The sequence below is a fragment of the Anser anser genome (assembly GCF_964211835.1).
Source record: "Anser anser genome assembly, chromosome: 4".
Classification (NCBI taxonomy): domain Eukaryota; kingdom Metazoa; phylum Chordata; class Aves; order Anseriformes; family Anatidae; genus Anser; species Anser anser.
Window position 1 is genome coordinate 9907099 of NC_139724.1, and position 10042 is coordinate 9917140.

Consider the following 10042-nt stretch of genomic DNA (forward strand, 5'->3'; position numbering starts at 1 on the left):
GAACAAAAATGGCAGCTCTGGCAGCAGCTGCCAGGCTCAGATTGCGATAGGTCCAGAGACTGCCACCTCTCCAGGTCACCTCAGGCAAATCCAGAGCCTCCAAACCATCCCTGGTGGGATTTCAGGGACTTTCACTGGGTTAATGATGGACCTGACATCGGGGGCTTCCCCTGGAGCCACCCGCTTTGGAAGGCCTTCATAACTGCTCGCAGCTGAAGGCCAGAGGCCTTCAAGGCCCACCACCTTCAACCACAGCTGAGAGGTTTCCTGCAGAATTGTTTGCAAAACACACTACAAAGCAACTTTTTTTCCACCACAAAGTTATTTAATTAGAAAATCCTTACAATTTTAATTGTTTAAAGTTTGGAATTAAACAGTGGAGCACTTGAGAGGTTTTCCAGAACAAGAGGGATGAAGACATGAAAAGTGGTCAGAGGGTTGTGAACACTTGGCACTGAGTGCTGGCAACACAATAAATCCCAGCTAAAATACTATTTCTGGTGTTCATGAGGAGGCAACATCTAACTTCTGATGACTTCTACATCTGGAGACTAGGATGCAGTGTTTGGATGTTCAACCTCGAGTCACGAGTTGTAGGCCCATTCCTGTCAGTACCACAGAGCTTAGACGAGCAGCTCTGAGGCAGGCCCTCCATAGCTAACAAGGAAACGTTAATGCCCAAACTAGTTCAGCAGGATCCATAGGCTTATTTCATCCAAGTGCATAATGATACTTGTAGTTTTTGTACAGCAGGTGCTATGAAATACTAGAAAACAAATTTAAAGAAAATAGAGTGGAGCTTTGATGAAAAGAAAGGAACTGAACTGGAAGAAGGCAGAAAGCCTCTTGCAGTAACAGGTGAAGGAAACAGGTTGAGGAAAGATGGCATAGGTATATGGCATATAAAAAGTTGACCCTGCATATGTTTTTTTAGGAAAGATACTGGGAAGCATGTAAAAATTTAAGGTGCAAGGCAAGGATACAGTTGGCATGAGGTAACTATGAAACTACCGCATGAAATAGAGGAACAAGAGCAGAAGCTTCTAGAGGGATTTCAGAATATACAACATTAACGTCTGGGGTTTGGACTAGCCCAAAGGAAAAAGAGAGAGAGAGAGAGATCCTGAGGAAAGAAAAAGGAATAATGATAGCTTCATGACCATATAGTAAACCAAAATAGGCATAATTTACCTACCCTAGCAAGCAACTGGAGCATTTTTGTAGGGAAATCTTTTATTAAAAAAAATGTACAGTTGCTTAGTTTTCCAGGTAAATCTAGCAACTAAATAATTATATTCTCTGCATTAAATATAAAAGTAAGTAATGATGAAACAGCACCTGAGAAATTTAATACTCTAATTCTCTCAAGAGGCCTTTTAAAGACTCAGTTGTTAAACAATTTCCACTAATGAGACCAGAAATGTACAAAGACATTTTGAAAAATTATATCCACCTGTTACACTCAGTGCTTTTTTTTGTATTCATGCTGTTGCCAAAGTATCTGAGAAATAAAAATAACATATCCAAAATTTGCTTATTTTTTTTCCTTTTCTTTGTTACAGAAGTTTTACATAAAGCTTCAAAAGGAAATTCTTTGTTTTATTTCAGCCATAAAATACATGATACTGTACCACTGAAATGCTACAAAACGCATTTATGATGTGCTCCTATGTCCTTATGTTACAAGGCTAAGACACGTTCGTGAGGCAGCCGAGCACACACCCTGTCATGTATGCTCAGTTTTTATTGCCTATTCAAAAAACATTATTCTGAAAAGAAAGGGAACTGATGCCAAGAGAACCCCAACCTGGATAAAACTCACGTCAGCTAAACTTACATCCAAAATACAAGTAAATCTGAACTCTGACTCTCTATGCTGGAAAAATATGTAGCTGACTGGCTTTTCCATTCGGCCACTTTGCTTCCCTCTGTTGCAACTGGGACTAAAACTTTGATGCAGTTATTCTTTTTTTTTTTTTTTTTTAAAAGGCATGACTTGCCACTTTTTCAGGCTGAAAAATAGCATGCACACATGTGCGGATACATGAATTTTCATAAAGACACAGCCATGGACTCAGCTCAGTACTGTACACAGGGCTCTGCCTACCCTCCCGAATCCCCATCTGCTGACTGAATAGGTATTCATTTGTGTAGGGGGCTTTTGAAACACCCCTTATGGCTGCATAGCAAAGGGCAGGCACCCACTACAAGCACCATTGTCTGGGAGCCCTCTGGTAGAAGATTCACACAGAGCTGCAGGAGCAGCCCTTTCAATGGGTAGTTCACGTGCCAGGAGAAATTGCTGTGCTGGCAAATTAACAGTTATGCCTGCTACAGAAATAGGAAGGAAGTAAACTTCTAAGTAAAGGAGATGAACTGTCCTATTTTGCCTTTATATATACATATATTTATTTATTTATTTTGAGCAAGAATCTGTCTCATATGATCCAACAAACAGAAACACCCCTGAACAGAAATGTACTTTGATACATAGATGTATTTTAATTATCTAGCAAGAGATCTATTTTAATTTTATTTTTATTTATTTATTTATTTTTGTAGGTGGATACATATCTTATGACCTAGAGGATCACCCAGTTTTCAGAAACCTACATGGCTAAGATGAACTTCTGCAAGTTTCTCTCAACACACACGGTGAGCTGGTGTTTCATCAAGTGTGAGGAAGCTCCTCAAGGCCCCGATTCAGTCACCTCACCTATAATTTGATTCAGGTACATTCTTACATTAAGTGCATAAATTATCACAGGACATTCAAAGCCAGCATTTGCCACCCTTACCTGAACGATCACCTGAGAGCCCCGAATGAGGCACCCCCATTTGTTTGGGTGAGCAGGGCTCTGCAGGCCCCACAATGCACGTGTGAAAGTCACCAAACCTAGAAACAAAGCTGAACTTCAAGGTCCAACACCAATGTAAAACACACAATGATTGTTTTAAAACTGTTTTATAACATCACCAGCAAGGGCTCTTACTTCTTGCAGCGGATCTTTGTTTTAGATATGTTGGATAGCTTGTTTTAATTCAGTTTATGGGCACATCCTGTGCACTCTTGCACAGTTGAGTAATCCCATTCAATTCCAAAGGCTTATTTATGAGCACAAAGATGACTTACAGTAATAAAAAGCTACACCCTTGTCGTTCCAGCGCTCACCTGCTTACTGGGAATGTTATCATAATACAAACAATGAAAAAAAACATCAAACTCTGTTTTCAACCATGTCTGAGCAAAGCACAGCTATGCAGAGAAGTACAAACACGGATCCTATCACAGCTTCCAATTCCTGCATCAGCTCAAGCTGTGAAGGAAGTTTTACCTACAGTTCTTCGGAAAATGAAAAGTTCTTGTTTCACCAAAGACAGAAGCGCCTGCCATTGTTTCTTTCATAGGAAAGAAGCACACTTTTTAAAATGCTATCAGCATTTCTTTCTTTCTGATTTTATATCAGAACAGAATGCATATGCAAATAGCTTAATTTCATCTGGTATGCTTCATTGTAATATAACTGCAAATTCTAACCGATTATAGATCTGCAAGCTATTTTTTTTAATAAGTCCTCTCTTTATCTTTTATTTTCTCTCTTGTACCTGTTGATGCCAATATTTTTATTCCAGCCAGTGTTATGCCTCTGTCTCTGTCTTTCTTACTCTTCATGAAGAACAGCCCTCTCTTACCCACCTTTTCATCCCATTTGCTTCCCGTGTCTCCCTGCAGAAGGCAGTGCTCCAGCTAGGCACAAGTTAACATCCTGGGGTAGGGACACCTCACAAGGAAGTGGATACCAGCCCATCACGAGCTATCGAGATTGCATCTATCTACACAGAGGCAGTTCAGGCAGAGGCTTTTGCCAGTATGAATCCACTGGGGCTGTATAAACAGAGAAGGACCAGGGACAACGAGGTCTGGAGAAGCTGCTTCCTTGTGATTTGCTGAGCTAGTAAGTTTAAAAAAAGACCCAGACTTCAAATGTTGAGCTTCAAAGAAGGATCAGATTATGCAAAATTTGTGGGTGATATTTCAAAAACATTGCTTTGCATCTACCAACTGCATCCTTTATTCAGGCTTTGAAGACTGCTGAGAAAGAAAGCAAGCTAAGGCTTTGCCTATAACTCCACAGCTTACCCCATCAGTGCAATGTGCTACACCAGCATGCCAGTGCCAAACAGGGTGACACCGATGAAGTCCTTCCCCCTGATTTGTGTCACCTGCTAACACCTCCTAGCTGATGTTAGCTCACAGCAGAGAGCTGCTGCTTCATATCAGCTGGCAGAGTGGGGAACTGAGGAGAGCAAGGAGAGACTGCCTGTGATTTCAAACATCTGTGCTTTATTTATTTGTTTGTGTCAGATTTTTATCTTGGGCTTATCAGCTCTGTGCTCTGAAAACATGATCCATGTCACACACAAATGATTAATTACTAGTTATCAGTCTTCGTGTATCTCCTGTACTTCTTGTCAAAAGCCATCCTCTCACCAGCCTACAGGACTTTGGCTTGGTGGTTTTTTGATGAGCAATATAGTTAAATTAAATCAACAAACCATAGATCTCTTGATGGACAGCATTCCTAAAGATTCAACTGTCTAAGATTGATACTCTGAACAGTTGTTATAAAAACTTTGCATCTTTAAAGAAAAAGAAATACTCAGAATGAAATGTTTTGTTTCATATGAAAGCTCATAAATAAAATGAATACATATCAGAGTAATATAGTCTGTTTCTTCAGCTATATCACAAAGAAAAGTTTCTTGCACAGTTTATAAAAAGACAATCAGTAGAGCTGAGAAGAAATTACTAATACGTGGCCTGTTTGGTGCATAATGAGTCAAGCTTCTATCCTGATTTTGGCTGTGATAGAGTTAATTTTCCTCCTAGTAGCTGGTATGGTGCTGGCTTTTGGATTTAGGATGAGAACAATGCTGACTGCATGCGGATGTTTCAGTTGTTGCAGAGCAGTGCTTACACCAAGCCAAGGACTTTTCAGCTTCTCACACTGCCCGGCCAGCGGGCAGGCTGGGGGTGCAGCAGGAGCTGGGAGGGGACAGACCCAGGACAGCTGACCCGAACTGGCCAAAGAGATTCACAGATTCACAGATTCACAGATTTCTCTAGGTTGGAAGAGACCTCAAGATCATCGAGTCCAACCTCCGACCTAACACTAAGTACTCCACTAAACCATATCCCTAAGCTCTACATCTAAACGTCTTTTAAAGACCTCCAGGGATGGTGACTCCACCACCTCCCTGGGCAGCCCGTTCCAATGCTTAATAACCCTTTCGGTAAAGAAGTACTTCCTAACATCCAACCTAAAACTCCCCTGTCGCAACTTTAGCCCATTCCCCCTCGTCCTGTCACTAGGCACGTGGGAGAATAGACCAACCCCCACCTCTCTACAGCCTCCTTTCAGGTAACTGTAGAGAGCGATGAGGTCGCCCCTGAGCCTCCTCTTCTCCAGGCTGAACAAGCCCAGCTCCCTCAGCCGCTCCTCGTAAGACTTGTTCTCCAGACCCCTCACCAGCTTGGTCGCCCTTCTCTGGACTCGCTCGAGCACGTCCATGTCCTTCCTGTAGCGAGGGGCCCAAAACTGAACACAGTACTCGAGGTGCGGCCTCACCAGAGCCGAGTACAGGGGCACAATCACTTCCCTCGACCTGCTGGCCACACTGCTTCTTATACAGGCCAGGATGCCGTTGGCCTTCTTGGCCACCTGAGCACACTGCTGGCTCATATTCAGCCGACTATCCACCAATACTCCCAGGTCCTTCTCGGCCAGGCAGCTTTCCAGCCACTCATCTCCCAGCCTGTAGCTCTGCTTGGGGTTGTTGCAGCCCAGGTGCAGGACCCGGCACTTGGCCTTGTTGAACTTCATGCAGTTGACCTCAGCCCATCGCTCCAGCCTATCCAGATCCTCCTGCAGAGCCTTCCTGCCCTCGAGCAGATCGACACACGCACTTAGCTTGGTGTCGTCTGCAAACTTACTGAGGGTGCACTGGACGCCCTCATCCAGATCATCAATAAAGATATTAAAGAGGACCGGCCCCAGTACCGAGCCCTGGGGGACTCCACTAGTGACCGGCCTCCAACCAGATTTGACTCCATTCACCACAACTCTCTGGGCCCGGCCATCCAGCCAGTTTCTAACCCAGCGAAGCGTACGCCAGTCCAAGCCCCGAGCAGCCAGTTTCTCGAGGAGAATGTTGTGGGGAACGGTGTCAAAAGCCTTACTGAGGTCAAGGTAGACCACGTCCACAGCCTTTCCCTCATCCACCAAGCGCGTCACTTGGTCATAGAAGGAGATCAGGTTCGTCAAGCAGGACCTGCCTTTCATAAACCCATGCTGACTGGGCCTGATCGCCTGCTTGCCCTGCAAGTGCCGCGTGATGACCCTCAAGATAATCTGCTCCATGAGCTTCCCCGGCACTGAAGTCAAACTGACAGGCCTATAGTTCCCCGGGTCTGCCCTCCGGCCCTTCTTATAGATGGGCGTCACATTGGCTAGCCGCCAGTCAACCGGGACCTCCCCCGATAGCCAGGACTGCCGATAAATGATGGAAAGCGGCTCGGCCAGCTCCTCCGCCAGTTCTCTCAGTACCCTTGGGTGGATCCCATCCGGCCCCATCGACTTGCGCACATCCAAGCTCCGTAGCAGGTCGCCAACCATTTCCTCATGGATAGCGAAGGCCACATCCTGCTCCCCATCCCCTTCCACCAGCTCAGGGCACTGGGTGTCCGGAGAACAACCGGTATTGCCGCTAAAGACTGAGGCAAAGGCGGCATTAAGCACCTCAGCCTTTTCCTCATCCTTAGTAACTAGGTTTCCCCTCGCATCCAGTAAAGGATGGAGATTCTCCCTAGTCCTCCTATAGATGTCCTATTCCATATGGTGTCATGTTGGACAATGGAACTGGGGACAGTTGGGTGGTGGTGAGCAATTGCACTGTGCATCACTTGTTTTGGGTATTCCCTCAACCCCCCCTTTTCTTCCCTATTAAACTGTCCTTATCTCAACCCATGAGTTTTACTCTTTTTTTTTTTTTTGATTCTTTCCCCCATTCCTCTGTGGGGAGAGTGAGCAAACAGCTGCATGGTGCTTAGCTGCCTGCCAGGTTAAACTACAACAGCTTTGCATATTACTCAGGTCTTATGGCTATAGATGCTGCGTGGAATAAAAATACGATGATTTGAACAGGGGCAAAAAAAGGTTTTCACCGTATATTTTTGTAGGAGTCTGTGTTGGCAGGAAGGAAAGAAACAGGAGTCAACGACCAGGGGTAAATAAAACTAAAACTTTTTAAAAAGCAAACAAACGAGTGAGCCGACACCGAGGCCCCCCCCCCCCCCCCCCCCCAAATCCTCTCCCGGGCAGCGCAAGGCAGCCGAGCGCATGGGCGGCGGTACCATGGACAGCGCTCCCACCGCTGCGGGGAATCAGGCACGGGAAAGCCATAAAATAATAATTCCGGTGGGGAAAATATATATATATATATATATATATATATATATATAAAATAATAAAATAAATTGAAGTGCCAGCCAGCAATTCGCCAGGAGCTGCGGGATCAACCTGTTCGCTCGGCACCCACGCGACCAGCGCGTGCAGGACCTTCGCACAGCCGCGTTATCAAATATTCCTTTGTGCGAAGGTTTCCGCCGCTGGAAGCCGGGATCACAGCTAGCACAAGGAGAGCGAGCCGGGAGGGTTTGTTAGCCCTGCTCCGGGCTTTTTATGGCCATTGCTGAATGGGTTTAGACTTCACTCTGTTGATTCACCTGCCTCAGCAGTTACCGTGTTATTATTAGGTAGGCGCAAAAGCTGCGAAATTCAGTTGCAATAAAACGTAAATAAAAGTTTATTGCAGGGTGTGTAAATCTAAAATTTTGAATTAATCAAGAGAGCAGCTTACAGGCAACTTCAAAGGCCACCTTATGTTGTTACACTTAACTGTGTGCTATCAGGTACAGTAAAAAAAAAAGTTAAACACATTTTCTTTTGGCCAAACTATTTGTCCTGCAGGTTGATGCTGCAAGAGGGGACACTGTGACTCCTCCCAAGTTTTCATTTCAGTCATACAGCATACCCAACGCAGGAATTTCCTATTAGGAATTTTGCATCCTCTTGCTTCTGAAGGAGGGATGCCATTAAAACTTATTTTTCCCTAGATAACGTGATGCTACAGCAAACTTGAAGCAGCAGTAGAGAAGCTGATGTGGATCTGCTGACACCGAAGTTCACTAGTTTTTCCAGAAAGCTCTAAAAGTAGAGCTAATGACTTTAAACAGCTCACTACATGCCAGATGCTAACGCTCTTATTCAAGTCAATTTGGTATCGTCAAAATCGAAAACTGAATTCAGAGGTACAATTGGAAAACATATAAAGCCAACCACCAAAACTATCTGATGCTTCCCATTAGTAAAACAAAACATTTCTTGCTCAAATGATTTTTCCGAGAGTATCAAGCATTAAGGTTTGTAACATTTACAGGAAACACAAACTGAGGCTGATAGCAAGCACTCCACAATTTTCGGTGGGTTATGGCAGTACTCAGAACTGTCTGTCTGTAATTTTTCCTTTCACTCAGACAGATAGACACCTCGGCTTGATGCTGTTCATTTACATTTCACAAATTTTATTTCGAAATCCATCAAAATTGACACTTTCATGAAAAATCAATATTTAATATATATATTTTTAAAATTTGAATACATAGCTCTCTCAAGGGATGAAAAGCTATTTGTTTCCAACATTTGCTTCAGGCTTTAAAGAGTTTTATTCAGCCTACCCTCCCAATCCTGTGTGCAGACTCTGGTCCTGCACCACACCAGGTATTTCAGAAATCTCGGGGCCACGTCCCCACACTATTGTCAGGATGTGCACAGAGAATAACAACTGTGACTGCAAAACACACCCATCGGTATCACTCCAATATTTCTGGAAATAAGGAAGAGGAAGACTTTCCTTTGTGTGCCAAGCAGCAAACTGCCACAAAAATAAAGGAAAACCTCTGAGCAGTCAGCAGCTTTTGAATGCCTGAAGCCTGGATCTAGATGCTCACCTTTCATTTTTCCTGCTTCCATTTTGGGGAATAACTTTTCTCACTCCCTGTTTTCAGAACATTTGAAGTTATGACCACAGAATTGCCAAGGTGCCACAGGTGACAGCAGCATCTGAGTAAAGCGAGCTCACCACTTGCTGACCCCAAGGTTACAGCCAGCAATGCTCCTCAGCTTTCATCATCTTTCCCAACAGGCAAACCCTAATGACAATCCAGAGCCCTTCTGTCCCAAAACCAAAATTTGTTTTTTTCAAGCCTTTTTCAACAGGCAGCTTCTAGGATGCTTAGCAATGCAGAAAGGAATGAGATTAATTAGACATTTTGGTAGCCTTCCCCCAAATAATAAAAGTGTAACTGATTTCACCCAAAAGACTTGTCATGACCAGAAAAGAACCCCATGAACATTTGCTCTGAGAGTATTTCTGTAAGAGATTTGGGCAAGCAGAGCACCAGAACAGCACAAGTCTACCTGTATTTGTCACGGTTTGGCTACGAGCACTGCAGCAGTGGTAACTTCCGAAAACCAAGAGATATTCTTCCTACCTGAGATGTGGGCGAGGCCTGGGGGTACTTCTGCATGTTCTGCACATCAGGCTGTGCCTTTCCTCCTTGCGTGCTCTAAAAAAATAACCTCTGGCTGGTGAGGAAGCTCCAGCACCCAGTGCTGCCTGGTTTTGTCTATCTCACCTCCAGGTGCCCCTCATCAAGCCTGGGGAAGGAACAAGCCACAGGTTGGGAGAATGATTTTGCCTGCAGAAGCCTGCATCCAGTTGTCATCCTTCCCAAGGTGTTTCTCACGTGTAACAGTAGTCTCTACCACTTCCACCCTCTCAATCCACCCCAAATAACAGGGTAAATTTGGGATAAGGCATCTGCTGTGCAACCTGCTTCCCAGGGCATTGGGAAAGGGGGCACGGCCTGGGTGAACCATCTCTCTGTGGGAGAAAAGCAACATCCCTTGCGTGGAACAAC

General features: G+C 44.5%; 1 long non-coding RNA gene across 1 annotated transcript in view; it reads right to left on the bottom strand.

Annotated features, from left to right (window-relative positions):
* The window catches only part of LOC310898903, a 75231-nt gene that overhangs the window by 63072 nt on the left and 2117 nt on the right, over positions 1 to 10042 (bottom strand). The window contains exon 1 of the long non-coding RNA XR_014583837.1: positions 9614 to 10042. This exon is cut by the window's right edge and continues 2117 nt beyond it. This is a non-coding gene — a long non-coding RNA (uncharacterized lncRNA). The remainder of the gene's footprint in view (positions 1 to 9613) is intronic.